This window comes from Danio rerio, chromosome 25 (genome assembly GCF_052040795.2).
Source record: "Danio rerio strain M-AB ecotype USA chromosome 25, GRCz13ab, whole genome shotgun sequence".
NCBI classification, from domain to species: Eukaryota; Metazoa; Chordata; class Actinopteri; order Cypriniformes; family Danionidae; genus Danio; species Danio rerio.
Window position 1 is genome coordinate 32553023 of NC_141045.1, and position 14217 is coordinate 32567239.

The 14217-nt window shown below is 39.3% G+C and overlaps 1 long non-coding RNA gene across 1 annotated transcript in view; it reads right to left on the reverse strand.

Annotated features, from left to right (window-relative positions):
- The window catches only part of LOC147830929 (uncharacterized), a 101199-nt gene that overhangs the window by 63935 nt on the left and 23047 nt on the right, over positions 1-14217 (reverse strand). The window lies entirely within an intron of this gene.

Here is a 14217-nt window from a genome sequence, read left to right on the forward strand (position 1 = left end):
AATTGCCTCTCTGGCTTCACCGCTAACTGTACTACAAAAAAAAAAATTACTAATGTTTTGCCTCTTACACTATACATACCTGAAACTTGCCTACAGCACTCATTCACTGTTGCTCTTATAGTTGTGTAAATTACTTCCTTGTCCTCATTTGTACGTCGCTTTGGATAAAAGCGTTTGCTAAATGACTAAATGTAAATGTCAATACAAGATGTGGGCCAAAAAAAGTTTCAAGAAGTGCACTTAAAGGGTTAAAATGTCACAAAAATGCTGTATTTAAATCCACATATGAGAAAAAAAGAACCACCCTGTTCATAAAGCTGGGTATGGGCCTGACATACAACTTATTTTTACAACTAAACCCACAGAGCAAAATTTCTTTAGCCCAGCTCTGGCCCACACAATCAGCTTTTGCTTGGCCCACATGCCACAGTGAATTACGGTACAGGACTGGAGCAATCTGGCTTTAATATAAGGGCCCAGGCCCGGATTGGCTAATCGGGAGGACCGGGAGAATTCCCGGTGGGCCGGTCCGTTTTTTGGCCGCGAGGGCCGGTGTCCCAAGCTGCAGAATCTGTTGCTCTCAGCAGTCACACTTTTCAAATTTATTTATCTACTTGACCACAGCCTTTTTATTCATTATTTTACCGCAATCTTCTCTTTTCATCTATTTTAATGATTATAAAACTCAGTTGTGTCTCCTTTCTGAATGCATATAAAATATTGTTTTCATTTTTATTGTTAAGACATATAATACTGTTAGGGTTGTTGAACATTTGAAGTTCTAAAGCAGCTGTTTTCTCAAAAAAAGACGTGATAGTGTCATTACAAACTGATTTGGAAATGACCTTATTTTAATATAGTCAGTCGTGAACTGAGGAGGGCCGGTCTGAGGCTTGAAACTCCAGCGCTGAAAAGGTGTCCCACTCCTGCCCTGTAAGGGCCTAGTCTCAGTCAAGTTAATAATCTATAACTCGACCTGACCTGGACCGGCATGTTTGGCCATTGTCTGGAAGCCAAATTTGGTGGGTCACGACTGCAATGAAATTAACAAACCCATGAAGCATTGCACTTTAGGTGTGTTAATAATGGTAATGGTTAGTTACAGCTAATAATATTATAATTTGCAAAATAATAATGTGGTTGAGAAAATACATGTAGGTTCAATTCTGTTGTTTTGCAACATACAGGACACATTAGATGAATAAATCCTGATTGTTTCCTGGATTGAAATGAAGGCGTTAGATGTAAACAGGAAGATGGAAATTACTAAATATTTCATTCCTCAAAAAATAATTTCAATGTTTTTTAAATGTGGGTGAAGATAGACCAAACATATGTGGCCCACACATCAGTATGATTATAATTGTCATGTTTGAATAGATTACCGTTAATGACAAAAAGAAGAGCAGTTTTTTTGTTATTTTTTTATTTTGTTTGTTTGTTGTTTGCTTTTAGTTTGCATATATATATATTCATATTTTGTACGATTTGAAAATGCAACAAGGTTATAATTGTTGTAAAATGTTTGTAAAATGTTGTATTTCAATGTTTACAAACTGAAAACGAAAAATAAAAATATTATGGAAAAAAAAAGAATCTAAATAACCTTTATGGCCAGATTTGACTTAGAAGATTATTTATAAACTAATTTTCGAGAGGATCACGTGCTTATGATTGTTCACAGCTGTTCCAACTTTAGCTAATGACTAATTATTCTATCAGAAGATCCTTAACTCACTATAAATAACCAGACTTTTCTCATCTCAATATCTTCGTCTTGCTCGTTCTCCCCGTAATCGCGTGGGTTTTCCCCCTCCGGTTTCCTCCCGCAGTTCAAAAACAAGCACCCTAAACAATTACTCCAAAATATTGTAGCCAGACTCTGAGTACACCTTCTCAGCATCCATATATGACACTTAGCTACAATAAGCAGGACGGGGAGTCATCGAGATCTACCTGAGCTTAAACTCCCCTCACGCCTTGCAACGGGAGGGAGCCCAGGGCTCGAGGATCTTATAAGCTCAGGGCTCTTTCCCGGGACAGCACGCCAATCTAGCTTTATTATCAATCATCAGCTAAGTATGAACTCTTGAAAGGTATAACAATCAGGGATTGCATCAAAAACAATGACATAAATTCTTGGGGGGAACTGAAAAAAACATGGATACATTTCGAGAAAGGGGAACACATTATTGTCTGCTCAAACACAGAAACCGCCTCGTGTGACGCATTTACGGAGTAATGTCCGCCACACTCCAACAGGTTTTTCCTCCCTCAGTTTTGCTGTTGATGGAACACAAGATGGCGCTAACAGACCACAGAAAGCCAGGCTCTGTGACTCGTGACTGGGTATTTCCCAAATCAGTCAGTGTAGCTTCAGCTCCTCACGCGCTCTCTATACACGATAAAGTGGCTGAATGTGAAGCCTTCTCTTTATGATCCTGATCGTGTAAAGACGTGGTTTGCTTTTGGCGTTCGACAAATTCAGGCACGCCAAAACAAAGACGAGAAGCAACAGTAGGCGTCTAATAGTGATCGGCTATTTTTGTAAGACGTGATGAATCGATAGACCAATGGAGAGGTGGGCAAAAATAGGCTGAAACAACAAGCGTGCGATATCAAACAATATGTTCATGATACTGCAGTGAGCAGGTGGGGCAGTGGCGGGTTGGATGGAGTGGAAAAGCACCGCAGCTATTCGACTAATTAAGGTTCTTTCCATTAAGAAGTGGCACTTTTAATGCACACCAGTTCTATAACAAGCTGGTTACCTGAGGTTTGACATGTAGCTACCACAATCTGTTGTAAAGCGAGAACTTTTTTGGTGAGAGATACATTTGTTTTAATAATACACAAGAACCAGCATATACACCTGACTGTTAATGTAAGATCGGGTGTAGCCATTTTAATTTGAATCTGTGAGGTTGTGTTGTCATCGTCTAACAAAAAGACAGCACAAAAAACTATGGAAATGGAAATGTCACACATTTACACAATATATTCTGTGGTGTGGAGCAGTGTTGGGGAAAGTTACTTTTGAAAGTAATCCATAACAATATTAAGTTACTCCCCAGAAGAGTAGGGGAGAGCGGGGCACAGAGTAACACTTTGTGGTTATTGTCAAATAATGAACAAAGTAAAGGGCAGGCCCAGACGGAATTTGCAGACGTTTTTTGCTATTTTTTGCGAAGAATTTTGGTAAAAAAAAAAAATCTGTGGATTTCTGCTGAATTATTTTGGGAGTATCCAGCGGAGTATCATAACTAAAACCTTAATATATAAATAAAAAGTAATATATTACTGAATAAAAACTGAATAAATTCAGATTTACACATTTACGCAAGTAAATAAACAGAATTAATGATGGTTAAAAATCTGCAGTAACCTGCAGAATTCTTGCCTAAAATCTGCGGAATTCTGCACGCACAGATTCCGTGTGGGCCTAGTAATGGGGTTAGACAAACCATATTTTTTTTTCACCAACAACACACAAGCCTCTCCTACAGATAAGCACTGGAATTATGATCACCAGACCTGTGGTTTCTGTGCAGTATTGCCAAAAGTGCCAGGAGTAAAAATGTTACAATTTACCCCACCTACGGGGCAAGCTGTAACAGTCAGGGGGTTGGTTGTAACACATGCATTTAAAGGCAGACTTCACACAGTTAATTTAAATTCAGTTTACTTTATATAGTGGCTATATTTCCTCAGTGGTTCATTTATTTTTTTATTTTACATAGCACAGTATGTTTATTTATTTATTTGTTTATTGGATAAACACATTTTAATCTATTTGCATTATTATCCATTTATCCATTATTATACAACGCATTTATTTGCATTATTAGCAATAACATCATTTTTTCTATTAAAACAATATTTTCTATTAAAAAACATTTTTATTTAAAAAGTTCTCAACACTCAAAATTCAACAAAATATTTTGTTAGTTTGGTTGGTGTCCAACAGTGTGTAACACCCTGTTACAGCTAACCCAGCTGTGTCATGTTTTCCTCAAAACTGGCTAGCAGTCACTGTGTTTCAAATGGTTTCATCTTTTAGCCTAGAAGAAGGTAATCACAACAGTATAAGATTTTAGGTTCACGCTTTCACAGATTTATTTATTTTTTAATAATTAAATGCTGGAAAAATGGTTTCTCCTGTGTTTCTCATCCAAATTTCGCAGATTTATTTCAATAATTGGCAGGAAGACGTCTGTGGACACTGGTGAAAATCTCAAAGCAGTTTCAACGTAGCTCTTTGGGTCAAATCAACTCACAGCAGGGGCTGATTGGGATACCACATATTGTGTACTAATTTGTTTAAATGCAATGAAAATAGTGCAACATAAACACAGATTCCTTGCGTTTTCAGATGATTAAAATGAGATTCATAGCAGGCCTTAGTCAGACCTTTCTGAAATAAACAATTTCTAACTACCTTTTGTAGACCTGTAATCAAAGCCGCACATCCCCCACCGTACATCAGCGATGCCGAGTCAAAACAACACAATTGCTGGGTCATCTTTCGCAGGCATTTTGGATTAAATTAACCTATTAATTAAGTAAAAATAACCAATTATTGGGTAGAAAACCCTAATTTATAGGGTTAAAATTTAATCAGATTAAGGTCATAATCGAACTAATTAAGACATGTGGAGTATGCTGATTTGAGTCGGATTATTAAAGTGCAGTACAGACATGTAAACAACTTAATAACACCTTCATGCATAGATATATACACTAGATATCGCATAGGGACCCCGAGCATGCGTCAATAGCGCCGCCACATTGGTACAGTGCTCCCAGGACAAATGTTAATCAACCGCACTAGTCAAGACAGTGTTACTACGTGAAGATGCGGGACTTTAGCGCTGTCTATGGGTGTAGTAACGAGCAAACAAAGAAAACAAAGCACAAAGGCAGAACATTTCATAGGTAAGATTTCGTTTTTTACGTTTTTGTATGTTCTGAACTTTTGTGCTCGGGTCACGTTATTGATGATAACAGTTCATTACTGCATTCAACATAAGGCAAAGCAGCTCCAACGCGCACTAAATACTCGGCTTATGCTAGTTTTGTTGAATAAAATCAGCAAACAATGCAAAAGAAATATGACAACGAGATGCTGCGCTGCCAGAAACTTGTATTATTGTCAGCTAGTGAAGGAGTCGTTCATAACGGAGATTCATTCACAAACGAATCGCTCCCTCCGTCAGTATGAGAAGTGAAAGCAGGAGAGGAGCTGTGTTTCAGGACATGATTAGATCAAATTTAACAGGGAGGGTGGATAGTACATTTCCGAACACACAAACACAAGCTTTTTGTCAGGAATGACTGTGCGATCACTGATCTATCGAAGTAGAAAAGTGATGTAAAATTATAATTTTTGTAATTTAAAAAAATTATTGCATACTGACATCCAGGAAAACTCCCAATCATAGATATATGTGTATATCTCTGGCTTTGGATGGCCACAGTCCTTCACTGTACCTAGGTCCCGCATTCATTTCAATGAAGCGCTACCCTGTTCTAAAATGGCGGCTCTATTGACGCATTCCTTCCAATAGACGACAACAGTGTAGGCGACATCTAATGTATATATCTATGACCTTCATGTAGGACTTTTCGCTGTTTTGTGGCAGGATAGTCCACACACACACACACACACGGCTGCTTGACACTATTCTCCGCACCTACCAAATCAATGAATACCACAGACACCTGGGGCCTCATGTATCAACGCTGCGTATGCACAAAAACTTTGCGTACGCTAGGTTTCACGCTCAGTACAATGAACTGAACGTGGGAATGTGCGCAGCTCCACGCCAGCTTTATGGCTGGCGTATGCACATTTTTTGTGCGTGTCTGTTTTATTTTCATTGGCGACTCCTAGAGGCAGTTGTGTTAAATTCCTCTCTACAAAGTGTCTGAGCCTTGCAATGGCAGCTGTATGAGACTGGTTCATCTAGCAGGTATATAAGGTTTCCACACCATACAGTTGACCAGCTAAACATTAAAGCACAATTTGCAGCAGTCGCCTGTTTTCCCAATGTAATCTGAGCTATCTACCGCACGCACATTGCTATAAAGACAGTATCTGAAGATGAATTTGCATGCGTGAATCAGAAACATTTCCGTTCAATAAATGTGCAAATAAAATATGATGCACAAACTTATTAATGATTTCTCGTGATAAATAGTTGGCAAAATCTGATATGTAGCAGGGGAAAAAAGAAGAAAGAGTTCATCAGACGCTGGATTCGAACCGAGTTCATGCTCGAACGTGTCAAAACATGTTGACATGCGTCTTACGAGCTGTGCCACTGAGACAGTTATGAGTACTGCAACATTTTACGCCTATAAATCACACTATTTCTTTTTTAATCCACTCAGTGCGATGTTCAGACCCAACTGTGTTACCCGCATCAGCTAAACTCTCCCACTCTATTTTTTTCTTTTGTTGTTAATTCCGGAGAACAAACTTGCAAATAACACCGCTTTTCTCCGGTCTACCTCCGAAAGCAGCACCTCCAATTCACATTCTGTTCAAAGTTCCTCTTTTTGCTTGCTTTTGCCGTTGCTTTATCGTTGGGTTTTGCCAAAGTAAAGTCCTTAGCATATTCATACGGGGGAGGAGGCAGGGAGGGGTTTTGTGCTCGTGCATGTTGCGCTCAGTTTCACGTTCATTCGGATGTACAAAAGAATATGCGTGGGATTCGGCGTACGCAGTGTTTCATACATCTGAATTTTTTTCTGCGTACGCACAAAGCTGTAAATGTTTTAGTAAGATTTTCACGCAAGTCTTCGTACATGAGGCCCCAGATGCATCCAAAAATGCGAAAAAAAAAAATTTCTTCCATTCAGCATGCGGTATGAAATTCCATTAAAACAACACTCTTCAAGCAGTTTATAGTTGCATCCAATGTCATGGGGGCACGCATGAAATGTTCCTGAATGAAACTGAAAGTGCCAGACTGCAGCTAAAGTCAACAAATCAAAAATGAAACACCCGAAATTACATGAAACTTCGGAAGAAATGTGGATAGCGCGGTGACGCAATGACAGTAATCCAATGATGTTCTATAACATGTAAAACGGGATCATGAAAGGAACATTCAAAAAGCAACTCATGTAAACGCCTTAATCTTATTTCTGTCTTAATCATTCATTCATTCATTCTTTTTCTTGTCGGCTTAGTCTCTTTATTAATCCGAGGTCGCCACAGTGGAATGAACCGCCAACTTATCCAGCACATTTTTACACAGCGGATGACCTTCCAGCCGCAACCCATCTCTGGGAAACATCCACACACACACACTCATACACTACAGACAATTAAGCCTTCCCAATTTACCTGTACCACATGTCTTTGGACTGTTGGGGAAATCGGAGCACCCGGAGGAAACCCACGCGAACGCATGGAGAACATGCAAACTCCACACAGAAACACCAACTGAGCCGAGGTTCGAACCAGCAACCCACCCACCTTCTTGCTGTGAGGCGACAGCACTACTACTGCGCCCTTGCCTCACCTTCACTGACAAGTTTTGTAAGGTAAATCTGCTCACATATTACAAGTGAGAGATTTCTGAACGAAGAAAGCATTACTTGATTTTAAAATAAGTAAAGGAAACACACACTCTCTATCTATGATCTACTATCTATGATTATTTATTAAACATCAACCTTGAACAACTAAAAAAATAAAACACATTGCCTAAAACCAAGTCGCTGTTTTTCTTAGAAAAAAAGTTAAAATAAATAACTTGCACTTTTGGAAAAAAAAATTATTTTTTTCAATGTTTTTCATATTAAAAGTAGAAAATAAGCAGTATCTCTACCAAATAAAATAACTCTTGCTATAATATTGTAAACACTGCATTTCTTGCATCTTCTGTTAACAAATATTTTATTGTAAATTATAATTTTAATTTAATGGAAAATGTGCCGTCTCCAGGCATCTCTGACACAGCTTGCAGTCATCGTCAATTTAGTGGAAACATGCGATGTGTAGTTATATTTTTTGAGAGGTGCGCAGGTACGCGACTGTGTGAAGGCTGTGCCAGGCTGTCGCCATAATACAAACACATGCACAAAAACGTCCACTAAATAATACAAACATTAGTAAACAAATGTGAAAATCTTAAGTTGTTTGCCACAGAATTGTATTTGTTTATTTTCAGACACAAAACTTGTGTGACATGTATTTTTGAACATTTTCAGGTTGTTTTTAATGAAACTGTGATAAGAACCATGATCAATTTGGCCACTATAATCATTATATGAAATGTTCAGACCGTTAAGGCTCGCCTGATGACATCTGAAATCACCTAGGGTGAGTAAACATCAGAATAACCCGTCTTAAAATATTTCGATTTCAAGAGTCCCTAATGAATCAATTCGTAATCAGAATCATACAAGAAGTCTTTCCTATACTTTCTATTATTAATAAAAACACATAATGCATTCAACCGATTGCCACTAATTTGAACACATTTTCATTTGTTCCCAGTGTTCTACAGCAGAAGTTTCTCAGCCTGCAACGACACGCGACAGAAGTATGGCTGAAGAACTGCAAGAAAAGAATGCTATCCTCCTTTTCATGAAAGACTACCATCCGCCCCCTCATGTACAATGCCTGGAATAGTAACAGCACTGCCAGGCTTACTAAATATAGCAACCAGTGAGTGTTAACATGTCAACCAGGAACCCGAAAGAAGTGGTTTCCACACGTGTGGCTGTTGTGACTACACGTAACGCTAAAAATACACCATAACTCCGATAACACAATCAATAACGGTTCACTGCACAGAAGCGTCTTAGTTACGTTAATCCATCTCTTATGCAGGCTTGTTATGTAATAGGCTCATATGTGTGTGAATGGAGGCTGGATGAAACGTGAAGGATGGAGAGAGCAAGGCAAGACTCTCGCAAGTGAGTTGGTCAATGAAATCCCAAGTTTTGGAGTCATAACTTTCCAAACCAATGCACCCATTTTAAATCGAAGAGGCTATCTTAACATGTCATGTGACAGCTTGCCCGTTCATAAATATTCACCGTCTCTATTCATGCAGACTCTTCTCTTGAGATAGTCATTGTGCCTCGGCTCTGAACCATGTGATTCTGATGGGAGGGGGAGATTCTATAAATAGCTCTATAGCTCGGCTTCCATTGACATCATTTAGGCTGGAGAGACGGAAAAATAAACAGAGAGAGAGGGCTATAAGGGAGGAGATCCTTAATCTGAGCTTGAAATTCAAACAAACCCTCATCAATTTTGATTCTCCCTCTCCACTTGCCAATAGAAACCGTTGGGGCAGTGGATGTTTCGTAGATCGTCTATGTGTTTTGCTGTAGTGTGGAGATAAGGGTGGGGGGGGGGGTTATATCAAACAAAAGGGGAAAAAAAATGTGTGACGAAAGCCAGAGCAAATATTGTGGATTATGTTGTTAATGGAAGATTATGGGCGAGACTAACCATGAGAGCAGAAGTGTGGCAGAGTCTGTCAACGAGGAGGATCAATGAGAAGGGTGCAAATAAACTTCTGGACTCTGTACATATACAGGATTGTTCATGTTTAGGCTGGGGATGGTGATGGTCAATGATTGTGTTGAATGGTCTCAAACCTAATTCCTGGAGGGCCACAGCTCTGCAGAGTTTAGCTTCAACCACATCCAACTCCAATCCAGGCTCATTCTGATTACATACTAATATACATTTCTGGAGAACGCCGAATACATCCTAGGAGTTACATTTTTTGGCTATTTTAGTTTTTCGTGAATCCGCCAGAGGCCGCTGTGTGCACTTTTCGAGATATATATATATCAAATATCTCTCGCGAATGCCAATTTCGCTTGCTGTTCTCACGTAAATCCACTAGAGGCCAGACCAACCCCCTCCCCTTTCCCTAAACCCAACCAATAGTGTTTTCAAAAGCACCGATTAACCCACCCACCCCCTTCCCTAAACCTAACCACAGTGTTTTGAAAAAAAATCCAGAAAAATAAAAGTCCTTGCCTGATTTTTACCACATTTTCAAGTTTTTTTTCCATATTCTTGCCCTGTTTATTTTAGCTTTTGGGTTTTGTTTTTGTCCTGTTCACTTTCTGGAACTATTTTTCACCCGACTTGAACCCTGTTGTCGCAGTCACCTCCGCTCCGCGTCTCACGTCCTCCATCGTAAATGTCGAGCTAACTGGACGAACTGGTAACAGTGGGAAAGCCGTCCACATGCAAGCAGGGACGGATTTAACCAATGAGCAAGGTAAGCGGCCACTTAGGGCCCCCAATAAATATCTAAAAGTATAAATTTGACCTTTAACTATATATAACATCGTTTTCTAACCTATTTTGTAAGGTGGGAGTTAAACAAATACAATTTTAACGTAATTAAAAATTATTTAGTATAAATTGAAATATAATTTTATTATAATAATGTAATGTTATGTCATAATAATAATATTATAACTAAATATAATATCCATCATGAAGCAGTCCAGCAGACAAATTCATAAAAATAAATATGTTTTTATTTTTAGTTTTATTTTTAGCATTTTAAGAAAGCTAATTACTTAAAATAGAGATTGCGACATGTCTATATTATAGGAATGTGCTGTGATGAAGAAAATATATATATTTAGTTTTATGTCCCTTTCCAGAGACTATATGACTAATTGGTTGCCAATATTGGTACTTATAGATGGTATGACGTTTCCCTTTTTCCCCCTTACCTCCATCTGCTGGCTTATTTTTAAGGATTACTATAATTTCTACAACTCATTGCACATTTTTGTTAAACTTGCCTTTGACTATGTCTGTAAATGCACATTGTACAGTCACTTTGATAACCTTAAACATGTTACAAGAAAAAAAAAAATAGAGATTGCATTAATTTAAGAGTGATATAAAAACACAGCAAAATAAATAAAAAATAAATAAAAGTAGAAAGGGTGCATATAAGGACATGGGCTCTCTTGTTGTGATTGCCAGTGGAGTTATCAGTGGGGTTTCCTATATGGGAGATTACCGCTGAACAAACTCCACCTCCCAGAAACCCCTGCGCTCATCAACTCCTGAAACACCTGACAATAATCCGGACACTTGCACAGAGATCCAGCTGCTGCTCATCTACACTGATTACAAGGAGTATAAAAAAACCTTGCATTCATTCACACAGTGCCGAGTCTTGTTTACATTCTGTTACATAACAACACACTTTCTTTGTCTTGTTTTGCCGTGTTTTGACCCTCGCCTTATTAGTCTGTTTATCCCTGTCTGCTGCCTGCCTTCTGATCATCTGCCTGTGTTTCTGACTACGACTCTGAATAACCTGTATAGATCTGTTTGCTCCTGTGTTGACCATTGCTTACCTGACCTCTGTAATAAACCTGCATTTGGATCCACAAGTCTGCTCTCAGCGTCTGCCTTACAACAGAAGACTCGGCCACAATGTGTGCGACTGAATTAATGTGAGAGGTATTTATAATCCTTGTAATCAGTGTCGATGAGCAGCAGCTGTATCTCTGTGCAAGTGTCCGGATTATTGTCAGCTGTTGCAGGGGTTGATGAGCGCAGGGGATTCTGGGAGTTGGAGTTCATTCAGCGGTAATCTCCCATAGAGGAAACCCCACTTAACATAACTCCACTGGCAATCCCAACACCCATGACTGGAATTGCAGGTAAGCGGTTAGCTGATAAGCGAGAAAAGAAACGGCATCATACCACCCCATAACGTATGTTTTAAAGACGAAATGCAGCCAATACGTTCCTCTGGATACATAATTGGCGATCTCCAGAAATGTGTATAGGGCTACATTTTCAGAATGAGCCTATGTTGCCTAACTCACACCTGCTGCCCATGTTTGATTAGGGTTGGAGCAAAACTGTACAGAGCTGCAGCATAGAGTTTAAGACATATGTGTTAAAGCAAAGCTTGAGTTCTCTGTAATTACGATGATTCTACACCCGCTTCTTTGGTTGGAGCATGTAAGGCAGGGTAGCCCAATATCAGTCCTGAGGGCCAGTGTCCTGCAGATTTTATCCAACCCAGGCTCATTGTGGAAACGTAGTCCCGCGGATGTTTCTGGAGACCGCGGAATACGTCCCGGGAGGTACGTACGGCTGCAGTTTTTGTTTTTGCGAGTGCAGCTCGCGCCGCGCTGTTCTCGTGTGGACCCACCAGAGGCCGCTGTCCGACTGACCGGATGATTGACTGCGCGACCGGCCAATCGGCTGACCCGCCCTCCTCCTTTCATGAAGCCAACCAATTTTACCGATTGGCCTGCTCGCTTCCCTAAACCCAAGCAACAGTTTACAAAAGCTGTCCAAAAAAAGAAAAGCCCTGATTTTTTTCTACCGCGTTTTTGGATTTCACCGCGTTCTCACCCTGTTACGAAACTCGTTCACTTAATTTTTGGGATTCTGTTTTTGTCTTACCTGATTGCTGGAACCGCTCTTCCCCGGACTCGAAACCGATCGCCGTGGTCAACTCCTCTCTGCATTTCAAGCCTGCCGACGTACACGGTGAGCTGAGAGGACAAACTGGTTGCAGCGGGAAAGCCCTCCACAAGGAGGTAAGCGGTCGGCCGGCCGGCCGGCAAGCACGAAACGGAACAGCGTCACACCGCCCCGTAGCATTCGCTTGAAAAAAATAAATGCAGCCGTACGTACCTCCTGGGACGTATTCCGCTGTCTCCAGAAACATCCGCGGGACTACGTTTTCAGAATAAGCTTGGGTTGATTTTAGTGCCAACTTGCCTCAACACACCTGCAAGGATGTTTCTAAAATGCCTAGTAAGAGGTTGATTAGCTTGCCCAGGTGTGTCTGAATGGGGTTAAAACTAAACTTTGCAGGACACCGACCCTCCAGGACCAAGTTTGGACATGCCTGAGGTAAGGCATTTGAGCACATGAGGTGAACGGTTTAGTTCACACTCGGTCCTGGAGGGCCAGTTTCCTGGAGAGTTTAGCTCCAACCCTACTCAAACACACCTGAACCAGCTAATCAAGCTCTTACAGGGTATACTAGAAACTTCCGGGCAGGTGTGTTGAAGCAAGTTGGAGCTAAAGTCAGCAGGACCCCGGCCCTCCAGGACCAACTTTGGACACCCCTGGTTTAGTTGGTCTTTAAATGTAACAAGTGCAGAAGACGCTATTGACTGGCATACTTTTTAACATTTTTGGATCAAACGTCCTTTAGCTTAGTCTCTTATTTATTAGGGGTTGCCCAGCGGAATAGACCTCCAACTATTACAGCATATGTTTTACGCAGTGGAAAACACCCACACACTCTCACATCTACATACACCCTCATACACTACAAATCATTTAGTTCATTCACTTCACCTATAGCGCATGTGTTTGGACTGTGGGGGAAACCTGAGCACCCGGAGGAAACCCACATAAACACAGCGAGAACATGCAAACTCCACATGGAAATGTCAACTGGCCCAGCCAGGACTCAAACCAGCGACCTTCTTGCAGTGAGGTAAGCGTGCAAACCACTGAGCCTTATGATGATTTTATTTTTTTTTTTTCCTTACTTTTATGTAAAAATTAATGTATGCTATATATTTATTACGAAGTATTCAGATGCAAAAGCCTCTAAATTCCATCTAAATTTTCCTCTAAAATTGCCATTTTTCTCAGACTCCTATGTCTTGATTGAGTAATTTCCCTTTGAAGGCAAATAATAGGTTATTTTTAGCAATTTTAACAAAAAATAACTGAACATAAACGTAAGAGGCAGAGAAATATGCTCACTGAAGAAGAAAATTCTAGATGGCACTCGGATCTTTTGCATCTTTATATGTTATATTAATTTTATTAATATAATTTAATAGATTGTTTGATTGATTGTTATTGATTCATTAAGTATAACATTATATAGCTATGATTTATTAATAAATACAAACAAAAAATAAAATAACACATTTTATTATAAACTAATCCATTATTAAATTGACATTAAACAATATTAGAATAGTACAGTCCACTAATAATTCTAATTTCTCCAAACCTTTATTTTATATTTCTTTTTAAAATTTATTTCTAAAATAAAATTAACGATAAATTATAGTTTAATAATAATAATAAACATAAATATTAAAACAGATATCAAATATATTAAACATTTTCATATTTATATTAATAGGTAAAACTTTATATTAATAATTGGGTAAGTTTAAGTGTCTGTAGGGTGTGTGTGTGAATGGGTG